The 11,810-nt window shown below is 41.0% G+C and overlaps 1 long non-coding RNA gene across 2 annotated transcripts; it reads right to left on the bottom strand.

Moving 5' to 3' along the window:
- Positions 1 to 728: 728 nt before the first annotated feature.
- LOC143485556 (uncharacterized) lies at positions 729 to 8,035 on the bottom strand. Of its 2 annotated transcripts, none has more exons than XR_013122923.1 (2): positions 7,830 to 8,035; positions 729 to 2,934 (listed from the first exon to the last, which is right to left on the bottom strand). It is a non-coding gene; the product is annotated as an uncharacterized LOC143485556 (long non-coding RNA). The 2 variants fall into 2 exon arrangements; XR_013122921.1 differs by having other exon boundaries at positions 729 to 2,666.
- Positions 8,036 to 11,810: the final 3,775 nt, after the last annotated feature.

The following is an 11,810-nucleotide window of genomic DNA, read 5'->3' as shown; positions in this document are numbered from 1 at the left end:
AATTTACTATTCACCACACCCTACTTAAGGACTCTGTTCACAAGTCGCCAGTGCGAAGTATTGCCTCTCTGAGTGTCTTTACCAAGCTGTGATCCTGTGTATTTCTCTGATTGATGTTCTGGTTTCTGATCCTTGCTCTGTGTTTTTGATCCTCCTGCCTGTTTGGCCCTTTTGTTACCTTTGTCTGCTGCTCTTAGTCTTCTCTGGTTTTTGACTCTCCCGTTTTTGTCTTGCCCTTTTGTGCTGCTGCCTGTCTACCCTTTGGGGTCGTCCCCTTTTGGGACTTCAGTTCATTGTTTTTCTATATTAAAATTCAACATCTTTACACCTGCTAATGGATCCTTCTCTACCCTCGGGTTCACCACCATTACAGCTAGTACCAGGTTGGACCCCATTTTGCATTCAGAACTGCCTTAATCCTTTGTGGCATAGATTCAACAAGGTACTGGAAACATTCCTCAGAGAGTCTGGTCCATGTTGACATGATAGCATCATGTGATTGCTACGCAGTTGCTGCAGATTTGTCGGCTGCACATCAATGATGCGAATCTCCCGTTCCACCACATCCCAAAGGTGCTCTATTGGATTGAGATCTGACTATGTAGGCCACTGGAGTACAGGGAACTCATTGTTGTGTTCAATAAATCTGTCTGAGATGAATCATGAATTATAACATGGCGAGTTATCCTGCTGGAAGTAGCCATCAGAAGAAGGGTACACTGTGATCATAAAGTCAAAGTCAAATTTATTTATATAGCACTTTTTACAACACATGTTGTCACAAAGCAGCTTTACAATCGTATGGCTCCAGATCCATAATGAGCAAGCCAAAGGCAACAGTGGCGAGGAAAAACCCACGATGATGGTGGGGATTAGGAAGTGAGGGAGAGACAGCCTCCCTCACATGCACCTGTTTTAATTAACTTTGTAATTTTATTTGTTGGCTGTAACTGTATTGCTGTTGTTGCATCTTGGCCAGGGCTCCCTTGAAAAAGAGGTTCTTAATGGGATTTTTCCCTGGTAAAATAAAGTTTAAATAAATAAATAAAAAATTAGGAAGAAAACCTTGGGAGGACCAAGACTGAAAAGGGAACCCATCCTCCATTGGGCAGCCTGTTGGCACAAGTCCGTATTTGTGGACAAAAGGTGGTTCTACATTTATGGTTCTAGTTCCCACAGTCCCTTCGGTGTAGATGTTGGGCCTCAGGTAGGAGCATCAGCACGTCCTTTTGTGGCAATGGCACATCCAACCCCGGCATCAGTACATCCACTGGCAAGTCAGACCATCTCCCAGGTGCTTGTAGGTGCTTGCATGCAATCGTCTTGGGTAGAAGCCTGCAAAAAGATAGACAATACAGACTGAATGTGTGGACATCAATTTAAACCACTATTGATTTAAACATACATAGCTCAAGTGTTGTAACGTGTGAGGAGGACTGGGTATGGATTTTGGTAGGTGAGTGTAGCAGTTGCGTGGCAGTGTTTTCCAAAAGAAACACATGATTTTCAGTTTTGAATGTTTGAATGTCTTATGTGAACAACTGTGTTTAATGTTTTGCAAAAAGTGTGTTTTAGAATTTCTAAATGAGTGTAAGGTAGAGAATGTGCTTAAGGTTTAGCACACCAGGTCAACAGATAGGCTACATGGGTTACATGCACAGGGTAACATAAGAGTGGTGGAAGATGCACACAGGTCGACTATATCCTCTATAGGAGACGAAACCTGAAAGAGGTTAGTGATTGCAAGGTGTTACCCGGGGAGAGCGTAGCTAAACAGCATAGGATGGTGATATGTAGGATGATGTTGGAGGTGAAGAAGAGGAAGAGAGTGAGAGCGGAACCTAAGATCAGGTGGTGGAAGTTAAAGGATGAGGACTGTGGTGTAAAATTCAGGGATGAGGTGAGGCAGGTACTGGGTAATGGTGGTGGTGTTCTGGATACCTGGGACGAAACTTCAAATGCAGTGAGGGATGTGGCTAGGAAGGTACTTGACCTCAGGACAGAGGAAGATAGACAAGGAGTCGTGGTGGTGGAATGAGGAAGTTCAGGAAAGTTTGAGAGGAAAGCGGTTGGCTAAAAAGAATTGGGATTTTCAGCGAGATGAAGAAAGTAGACAGAGGTACAAGGAGATGTGTCGCAAGGCAAAGAGAGCAGTGGCAGAAGCTAAAGAGAAGGCATATAGCAAGCTGTATGAGAAGTTGGACACTAAGGAAGGGGAAAAGGATCTGTACAGATTGGCCAGACAGAGAAACTGTGATGGGCAGGATGTGCAGCAGGTTAGGATGATAAAGGATAAAGATGGAAATGTGTTGTCTGGTGAGGAGAGTGTCTTGGGAAGGTGAAAGGAGTATTTTGAGGAGCTGATGAATCAAGAGAATGAAAGGGAAAGAAGGTTAGAAGAGGTAGAGGTTGTGAATCAGGAAGTGCCTCAGGTGAGCAAGGAGGAAGTAAGGGCTGCAATTCAGAGAATGAAGTGTGGTAAGGCAGTTGGACCTGATGATATTCCAGTGGAGGCATGGAAATGTTTGGGAGAGACAGCAGTGGAGTTCTTGACCTAAGAGGAGGTTTATGGATGCAGTGGTAGAGGATATCAGAGTGGCTGGGGTGTCAGTGGAGGACACTCAGGACAGGGCCAGATGGAGGAGTTTGATCCGCTGTGGTGACCCCTGAAAGAGAATAGCCGAAAGAAGAAGTGCATTAAATTAGATCATTCATCTAGTGTGATTATTATAAACTTACGATTGTCCAAGGTTTGTGCCAGCACTGTTCAGTTTCAGTACAGCTGTGCACAGGGGGAACAACTGGCACACTGAGCTGAGAAAAATGTGCAGTTTGAAAAAGCAAAGCCACTATACGTTTGCATAGGGCAGTGTCTGCGACATGTGAACAGCATGCGTGTCTCAGCACAACAGGAGTTGAATCAGAAAGTCCAATCTGTAAGAGGGTAAGCAAAATTAGTAATGACTTTGTTTAATTCAGGGGTTCCGTATACCAGTCCTGGGGATCCTATATCACACGTTGTGTTTTACCTTTTCTAAAACCTGATTGACCTATTTAGCAAATTAAGATCAATGTGGGTGGGGCCGAGTAAAAAAAGTGTTTTAAAATGGAGAAAAAAAATGTGCATGGCATAAGAACCCCAAGAATGGAACCTGGACCCGTTTGCTTATTTTATGACAATAGATTTTGCATACAGAACATGGATAGGCTATCACTGACATTAAAATAATGCTCAAGTTATACATAATCCTGAGACATGTATATCTGTCTAACCCAGGGATGTCAAAGTCAAATACACAGAGGGCCAAAAAACCAAATTTGCTACAAGCAGAGGGCCGGACTGGTTCAATGTTTATTAAAACATATTGAAATGATTGCACATAGCCTATTGAACCAAGACCTAACACAGTGTATATTATTTAATGCTTAAATGAATAAAGCAATATTTTCTTATGGATCTGTCAGTAATTTCAAGTGAAAACATTTTTCAGCAAGCAAACAGATAAAAACAAACTTCCTTCAAAGAAAACATGTCCTGTACATTAAATGAATAAAGTCAGGGGTGCAATTACTTACTTTCTGAGGTGTATGCAAACATACTATCGGAACGAACGAAAGTTGTTGACGGGGGGAGGGGGGGGGGGGGGGTGGCGAACGTAAGATGGACACAAATTAAGTATTATATCTCATCGATTTGGCGCCCCCTCTAGTGCAGCGCCCCTATGCGTCGCATACGCTGCATGCCCCCTTTTTGCGCCACTGAATAAAGTAATAAAGGTTTGAAAAGTGCTGGAATTTAGGCTAAGTACTTGAAAATGCTTGAAATTGTAACTACTTCGTTTCACAACAAATATCTGTCTGACTGAACAGGAGTGAGTTTCCCAAAACGTTCTTAGCACTAAGTACTTCTTAACCTCGTACATAAGAACGAGGTTACGAAGTACTTAGTGCTAAGAACGTTTTGGGAAACTCACCCCAGTTCTCTTGTATTGCGTTAACAAATACGAGCCTCTTGTAATTCCAGGACGAAACATGAGAGAACGTGAAGACGTTAAGATTGGGCGTTTTGAAAATAAACAACCATTAAATAATGTGAATAAAAAACGAATCATTTCGAATATATGTATAAATATTTAACTTAATTAAGTTTAATGTGCTGGTGCGCGCAAAGTTGCAAAATTCGAGAGGTGCACGACCTCACGAATCGACAGAGCGCACAGGTGAAGCCACTGCGATTACGTCATTTTCGCTGCGCGGACCCTCGCCGCTTGTGTGCGCTACAGTGACTTTGCGGGCTACCGTTGCATTGTGGGGAATGTAGTGTTTGTGCGTGCAAAACACCATCGGGTGGCTGTGTCTTGCGGGCCGGTTCTAATAGTAATTAAATATCATCCAGGGGGCCATAGATAATCAATTCACGGGCCGGATCTGGCCCGCGGGCCTTGACTTTGACATATGTGGTCTAACCTGTCAACAAACCCCTTAACTTTTGTTAGTCAAAAACAGTGAACATCTGAACTTAACGACAAACAGAGACTCCAACCCAGTCACTGAGACCCCATGTCATGCATATTTTAGTGCTTTTCCTCATTTATAATACCAGATTCAGCTCATTAACTAAGTAAAAAACTGTCATATTGGAGGAACACAAAAAAACTGCAAAGTATAGTGTTGACAGGACTGACTCTGGGGACTCTGTTTTGCCAATATATTCATTCCTAGAGCAGTGTCTCTTAATCCTACTTGTGGTAATTCACATAGCTCAACACACATAATCCACTTCACTAGTGACTTAATAAACCGTTTGTTTGATAAGCAGTTGGAGCTAGATCATGTACATTCAATACTTAGTGAGTTGAATCGTGGAATATTTAAAACTGTGTGGAGCAGTTAGGAACAGGACTGAGAAACACTGCCATAGAGTTTCAAGCTCAGCTCCAGGATACCAACAGCTCAATGTTATTCCAATTTTAGAACAATACAGTTGTATAAAATTAAAAATAATTTAATGCTAAACTGTGCAGTGTTGTGGACACAGGACTGAAATATGAAACCCCTGCTTTAGCCCTACACTTCCTCCTCCCTACTCGTAAACTGTGTGGTGACTCCTTCTTCATGGACCTGTAGCACAGGCTCTCACACTGACCTCCCCTGACAGACGGTGTTCTGTCGAGTTGTGCTCGTTTGCGGTTTTGCACATGCGCAGACCCACAGGCTTGTCATTTGTTTCTATTGTCATTTTGACCTATAAACATGTAAATGTTTTACATACTGGCTTTGCAAAGATGACATGAGGCAGGATTTCATGAGGCAAATTCGTGGTGGTGCCTCCACTTTTCTAGAATGTTCAGAATGGTCAGCGCAAAATTTAAGAGATTTCTTTCCATGCTCTCTACTTCACTGTAATCCATGCCTTAAAAACAAACAAAAGATAAGATATATAGCACATTATACTCAGTACTCTATATATAATAGAGATGTACTATGAAATGTACCATTTTACATCCAAATAAAATTATAAAAGTTATCCCATCTCTTCTCTCTCCCTATCCATATATAGCTATGGAGAACAGGTGGGATGAGGTATTCAACTTCCTCTCTCAGGGATCATACCCATCTGGGTATAATAACTCCCAAAAATTACATTTGAGGAGGTATGCTTCCAAATTTACTGAAAAGGGTGAGCATTTATTTGTTTAAATGTAGCCAGTGTCTTGGTAAGGTAGCTCTTTAATTATTATACGACTTTAATGAATGTTAATGAATATTCAATGCAGAAGGACAGCTTTTCTTTAAAAGTAGAAAAGCCATAAAATCCAAAGAAGAGGCAAGAAAGCTTTCAGGAATTTCACGCCTCTCCGATTGGAGGACATTCAGGCATCCTGAAAACTCGAGCTGCAGTGTGCTCCAGATTTTACTGGCTTGGCATGACCATTGATCTTGACAACTGGGTATGTGTTGAAGTGCGTTCTTGTGTGTTTTGAGCTGTTGATAAATCTGCATAAATATTAACAGTGACTTTCTTAAAGGTCTTGGAATGTGATCAGTGCCAGCGAACTGGAAAACCTTTGACTGGTGCCCAGCCATTGGAGTGTATAAAAGTAAATGTCCAGTGGTATCTCTATAATATACAACAGCTTTTAAGAAAAATGTTGAAATGTAAAATAAAACATGTATGTTTTAAATTTATAGGTATCTGCTGTCTGGGAGCTCATTGGCATTGATTGGACAGGACCGCTTCCAAAAACTGCCGATGGCTTCCAGTATATCCTGACAGCCACAGATTACTTTTCCAAATGGGTTGAAGCTTTCCCAATAAAGACAAAATCAACAGCTGAAGTGGGACGAAATATTTGCTCAATTTTATATAGACATGGTTGTCCAAATAGAATACTCTCTGATCAGGGAAGAGAATTTGTGAATGAAGTATGTCTAATTTTTTTTATAAATGAATGAATGTTTCAATTTATATAGTGCCTTTTCACGATACCCAAGGCGCTTTACAATTGTTAAGACAGCTACCTCTCAGACAACCAATCACACACCGGCGAGAAGCGGCAGCCAATTGCGCACAGCAACTTGTTTTTATTGAACAGAGAGAGACACAGACATACACTATGGGCATTTTTGCTGTTTAAGCATGGTTACATAAATGTGTCTCTAAACATACTTAATTATAGCATTTTACCCACATGTCTCATATCAAAATGTTCAGAACAATCTCAGCTCTCTTCCTAATGAGGTTACATTGACTTAGAGTATTGCATAAATAAATAATATGGTCCTAAACCTGGAAATATGAGGCATATTTTCAAAACTTTTCATATTTTATATGAAATTACACATTTACTAAAAGATCAATAATATTGTTGCTTGAAATATGTTTGCTCAAGGGTTTGCTTCACAAAAATAGTGAAACATGTAATATATATAGTAGTATACAAGTACAAAAATGTGTACACCAAACTACGAAACTCCCATCAAACTCCTGAACTACAGGCTAAATCAGCATAGCCAAAACCATATCCACTCATCTAGATTATTATATACTATACTTTCACATCTACAAAGCAAGCATATAGGCAAAAGACAAATACGAAATAATAAAAAAATAAGTAAAAATAATTTTATAAAGAATAAATTACGAATTTTGCACAGAAGCAGTTTCTAGCTAGCCAGCCAGCTAGCCAGGAGGCTAGCTAGACAGCTAGTAACACATCGCGAGCCGATCTGCGATCGTCCGCTATTATAGTGAGCAATATTGCCTTCGATCTGTTATACTTTTCATAAAACCCTTCAGGAAATCAACATAGGTTCATAACCGCTATGTAGTAGTAGTAAGGGCTAGTAGTAGTAGTAGTAAACTACTGAGCAAAACCGGTTTGTTTACCTCAGGCGTCAAAAAGCGGCCAAAACTTCCGCAAAGGGCGATATGTTTCCTGAGGTCGTAGGTCATCGGTCACGAGTCTCTCCTCAGGCCTACAATATGGGGGTCATCAGTAGACGCTAGCTAGCTAGATGCTACATAGAACTACAAACAGGACTACAGTACACCATCGCGAAATTCGCGACCCTATCTGTGATCGCCCGCTATTATAGTGATCGATATTGCATTTAGTCATCGATCGTTTATATTTTTCATAAACCCCTCAGGAAATCAACACAGGTTCATCAGTAGACGCTAGCTAGCCAGATGCTAGCTAGCTGCTAGCTAGCGAACTAACTACACGGGACCATCGCGAAATTCGCGACCCTATCTGTGATCGCCCGCTATTATAGTGATCAATATTGCAAAATAACATTCTATTAGTCATCGATCATCAACATACCTTCACCATCGCCATGTAGGTGAGTAGACGCTAGCTCGCTAGCTAGCGGCCGTCAAAGTGTATTTCCGTGTTTGTCCGAGGTGAAACGGATCTAATGCCGTCCTAAAACCCTCCTACATCCGTAAAGGGCGATGTGAGTGATGTCAGCGGTCATGTAATGACTGACACTTGAATCCGCCAGTCACAGCAGTCACAGGCAGGAGCAATACCCCCCCCCCCCCCCCCCCCCCCCCCCCCCTTGTGCAAGCCATAAAAGGATTAGCCATATACGGGCGTGCTTCAACTCGGTCATGTATTGCCATCTTGTGGCCAGTCTGCTCAAGCATGAATTAACATTTTTTTGAAAACAGTTTCCAGTTTTCAAACACGTTCTAACCGTGTGCCTGCGATGTTGTATCGCTGAGATATTAATAACATTAATGTATATACTCGCACGGTGGCCATCTTTGACGCATGGGTGCGTCAGTAGACCTGGGTGTCAACCACATCAAGCCATACAGAAGAAGCCAAAATGATGACAGGCAAGTCACCACTCAAGAATCTCACAAGATCCTCAAAGAGAATGAGACCAGCACATGTTCTGATGGCCCCAACTCTTTGACCATGGGAGGAGATTTGGAAAGACTAACTGAAGACATTTACCTGCCACAGAGACCATCAGTTATCCACTTTGCCCCTAAAAAACACACTCAAGTCTGTGATGCAACAACAGAGGTAAATTGAGGCCTACATAGGTCTTGAATATATTGTTTCTTGTTTAGTGTTTATTTGATCCATTCCTTATTATTCAATGAGTCTTTATACAGACATTTTTTTCAATTACACAATCATTAGAGTATGATGAGTTTGCCTTTCACAGCTTTCTGTATACCAGTCAACAGTGTATGTGACAATTACCACTGTTGACTGTTGAAGCATCCCCCAGGTTCATCAGCCATACAGGAAAGCATACAAGAAAGAGGTTGTTAATGAGTTCTGTGTTCAAGTTTGACCTGTTGGTCATTTGTTCAGCCTACCCTTGTTTATAGTTTGCATGAAAGGGATTTGGCCTGTTCAAACTATACATGTTGGCCCGTTGGCCATTTAGACCTGTTGGACGTTTGTCAGATGCACTATGTTGCCAAAAGTATGTGCATACCTCTTCTAATGAACTGATCTGGCCAGGCATGGTCATTGTATGGGAGGGAAATCTTAATTCTACATCATGCAATGGCATAGGGAATTGTGTATAGATGGCCCTGGGTTTGAAAGGCCCTGGCGTTAAACTAGGGCAAATGAGAATGGTGTTCATGTATTCACATGCTTTTGGCCATGTAACTGTAATAGTACAGGGATTAGAAAAAACAAATATCTATGCTTTGACATTCATGCTGTGCTTTCAGTTCGAATGTTGTGGGCTGCAGAAGACTGTGGTCGGGTGGAGGCAGTTGTTGGACCATATAAACTGTTTGATTCGTCTTTCCGTACACTGCATGGGACCGAGTGGCTGGCTGATGATGTAAGAGACCAAATCACTGTCAAAATGTATTACAAGAGGAAGTATAACAATCTTTAATGGTTGTTTATTTTACAATGCAGGTTATTGATGCGTACTTGCACACACTCATTGAAAAACAGCAGGTAAGTGGCAATTATATTTATGTAGCTGTGTTAGGTATTTCTTGCAACATAATTAAAATTTCAGTTGTTCTTAACAGAAAGCTGTTCATCAGCTCTGTGGCGTTATTGCAACATCGTTGTTTTCTGGACAATTCCAGAGGCTCAAAAAGGTACTTTCATCACTTTTACAGTCTAGCAGTAATGATTATCAGTAACAATAATGACAACTTTGTATTCAACACATTCTTTAGATGACGTTTCCACTGGAGGAAATCTGGATGTGCCCTGTAAACACTGGGGCTCACTGGGTTTTAGTGGTTTGTTTACCTTTCCTTATTTTTCAGAGCAGGTTTGTTTACACTACAAGTCAAATGTTTGGTCACACCTACTTTGTTTATTTTTATTATTTTTGACATAAAAAAACTGGAAAGATGCTAAAGCAATGAACGAATGCTGTGCTCTATTTATGCTCTAATAAACAAATATTAGATTCTTTGAAGTAACTGTCCTGTTCATGAAGCAGCACCTATGATGCTTTAACATCAGTCCTGAACACATTCTCACATGCAGAGACCTTGTAGAGAACTAAAGTTCTGAAATAAAGGGTGCATTTAAAATCAAGTATGTTGAGAATTAATTAATATATACAACAACCTTCCCAAATTGTCTTATAAACAAATTAAGGCATAATCCTTTAGATTAAAATGCCTTTTTTTGTGTTCAAACATTTGACTGGTAGTGTACATCAGTCATTATTTGCATGAATCGTACAGAGATATTCTAATTGTGCTATGATGCAGCAGAATGTTATAATATGACGAGAGAATAACATGAATGAACTCATTTCTTTTATATTGTCAACATGTCTGACAAGGTCCTTGTGTTGATCGATCCCCTGGCAAATGAAAGTGCACTCGAGCGCAAGCTGCTACGTAACTGGCGGTAATAACATTTTAACATTGCTATTTTACAGTGCTAATTTTGGAGCTTTTTTCTGAAAAGAACTGGTGTGATGTTAAACTGTGTTCTTCTATCATTTTTTTAAAACAATAATTAGGAACTTCTTAAGGATGACAGGACATGGAGACCAGGAGCCTAAATGGACAGTACAAACAATGCTGCACAACAAGCAGCAGGATTCCAGCAGTTGTGGGATTTTAGTGTTGAGGGTAAACCTTTTGAAAATAATGTGATGGGCATTTATAAGTAACTGATATTACTCTTACCATGTAAAATGCCACTTTGCAGTTTGCAGAAGATTATCTCCAGAGGAGAAACATCAGCGCTGTCCAGACATCCCCACAAGATGTTACCAAGGCACGACTTGAAGTAGCCTGTGCACTGCTGCAGTGTAAAGTTCAGTGGTATCAAACACTGCATGAAAGCAGTGCCATAAAGTTTTCTTTAGTCAAAACCCATATAAATCCATATTCCATCATCTGACTCAAAGGTAACAAAACTATCAATCTGTGTCCTGTACCATAAAGCTACTGCAGAGACTCTTTACTACATGATTATTTCTAGAGAATGAGTGCTACAGTTGTTACGGCCTGTCTAGGCGTGAGGACCGTAACAGTGGTGTATGTGAACAGCAGTGCGAATGTTAGTGATGATGGGACAACAGGAGTGGGTGGTTAAAGGTGTATTATACAGAAATTGTAATTTACAAGATATATACATACACGTAACTGGTCTCAGCTTCAGGAGTGGCCCAGGCCAACATAAACAGAACTGAACTATAAAATAAACCAAACACTAATTACTCTAACAGAAAACAAACATACAGTACTACCCTAACTCCCTAACAAAAAACCATACAAACAAACCCAAATCCCAAAACAAAATGGCAGCCACTCCCTACTTACCAGAACACCAACAACACATAGAATATTTACAAAATGTACAACCGGCAGACAATCCAACAGGGGCAAAGGCAAAAAGCATAAACAAGTTCAAAGCAGTCAAAAACCAGAGTTCTAAGATGAGGTACAAATGCAGAATACTAATAACTAACACCAACACCACCAAGGAGCAAAAATGTCTCGCTGGGAGGCACCGGGAAGGGCCTTATATAGTGCAGGGTGAAATGGAGTCTGGAGCGGAGTCTGGAGCGGAGTCTGGAGCGGAGTCTGGAGCGGAGTCTGGAGCGGAGTAGACAGCAAACACAATACAACACTATCATAGGACATAACACCCCCCCCCCCCATAAGTGTGAGACCTCCCACCAAATCACGGATAACCCAACACATTCCAATTAACACCTAGAGAGGGTATCTGCCACAACATTCTCAGAGCCCCGTTTGTGTTTAATACAAATGTTAAAACCTTGGATAATAAGGGACCAGCGCATAAGGCGTTGGTTCAGATTGGACATTCGATGCA

The sequence above is a fragment of the Brachyhypopomus gauderio genome, unplaced genomic scaffold (genome assembly GCF_052324685.1).
Source record: "Brachyhypopomus gauderio isolate BG-103 unplaced genomic scaffold, BGAUD_0.2 sc37, whole genome shotgun sequence".
Taxonomy (NCBI): Eukaryota; Metazoa; Chordata; class Actinopteri; order Gymnotiformes; family Hypopomidae; genus Brachyhypopomus; species Brachyhypopomus gauderio.
This window is presented reverse-complemented; position numbering and strand designations above follow the sequence as displayed.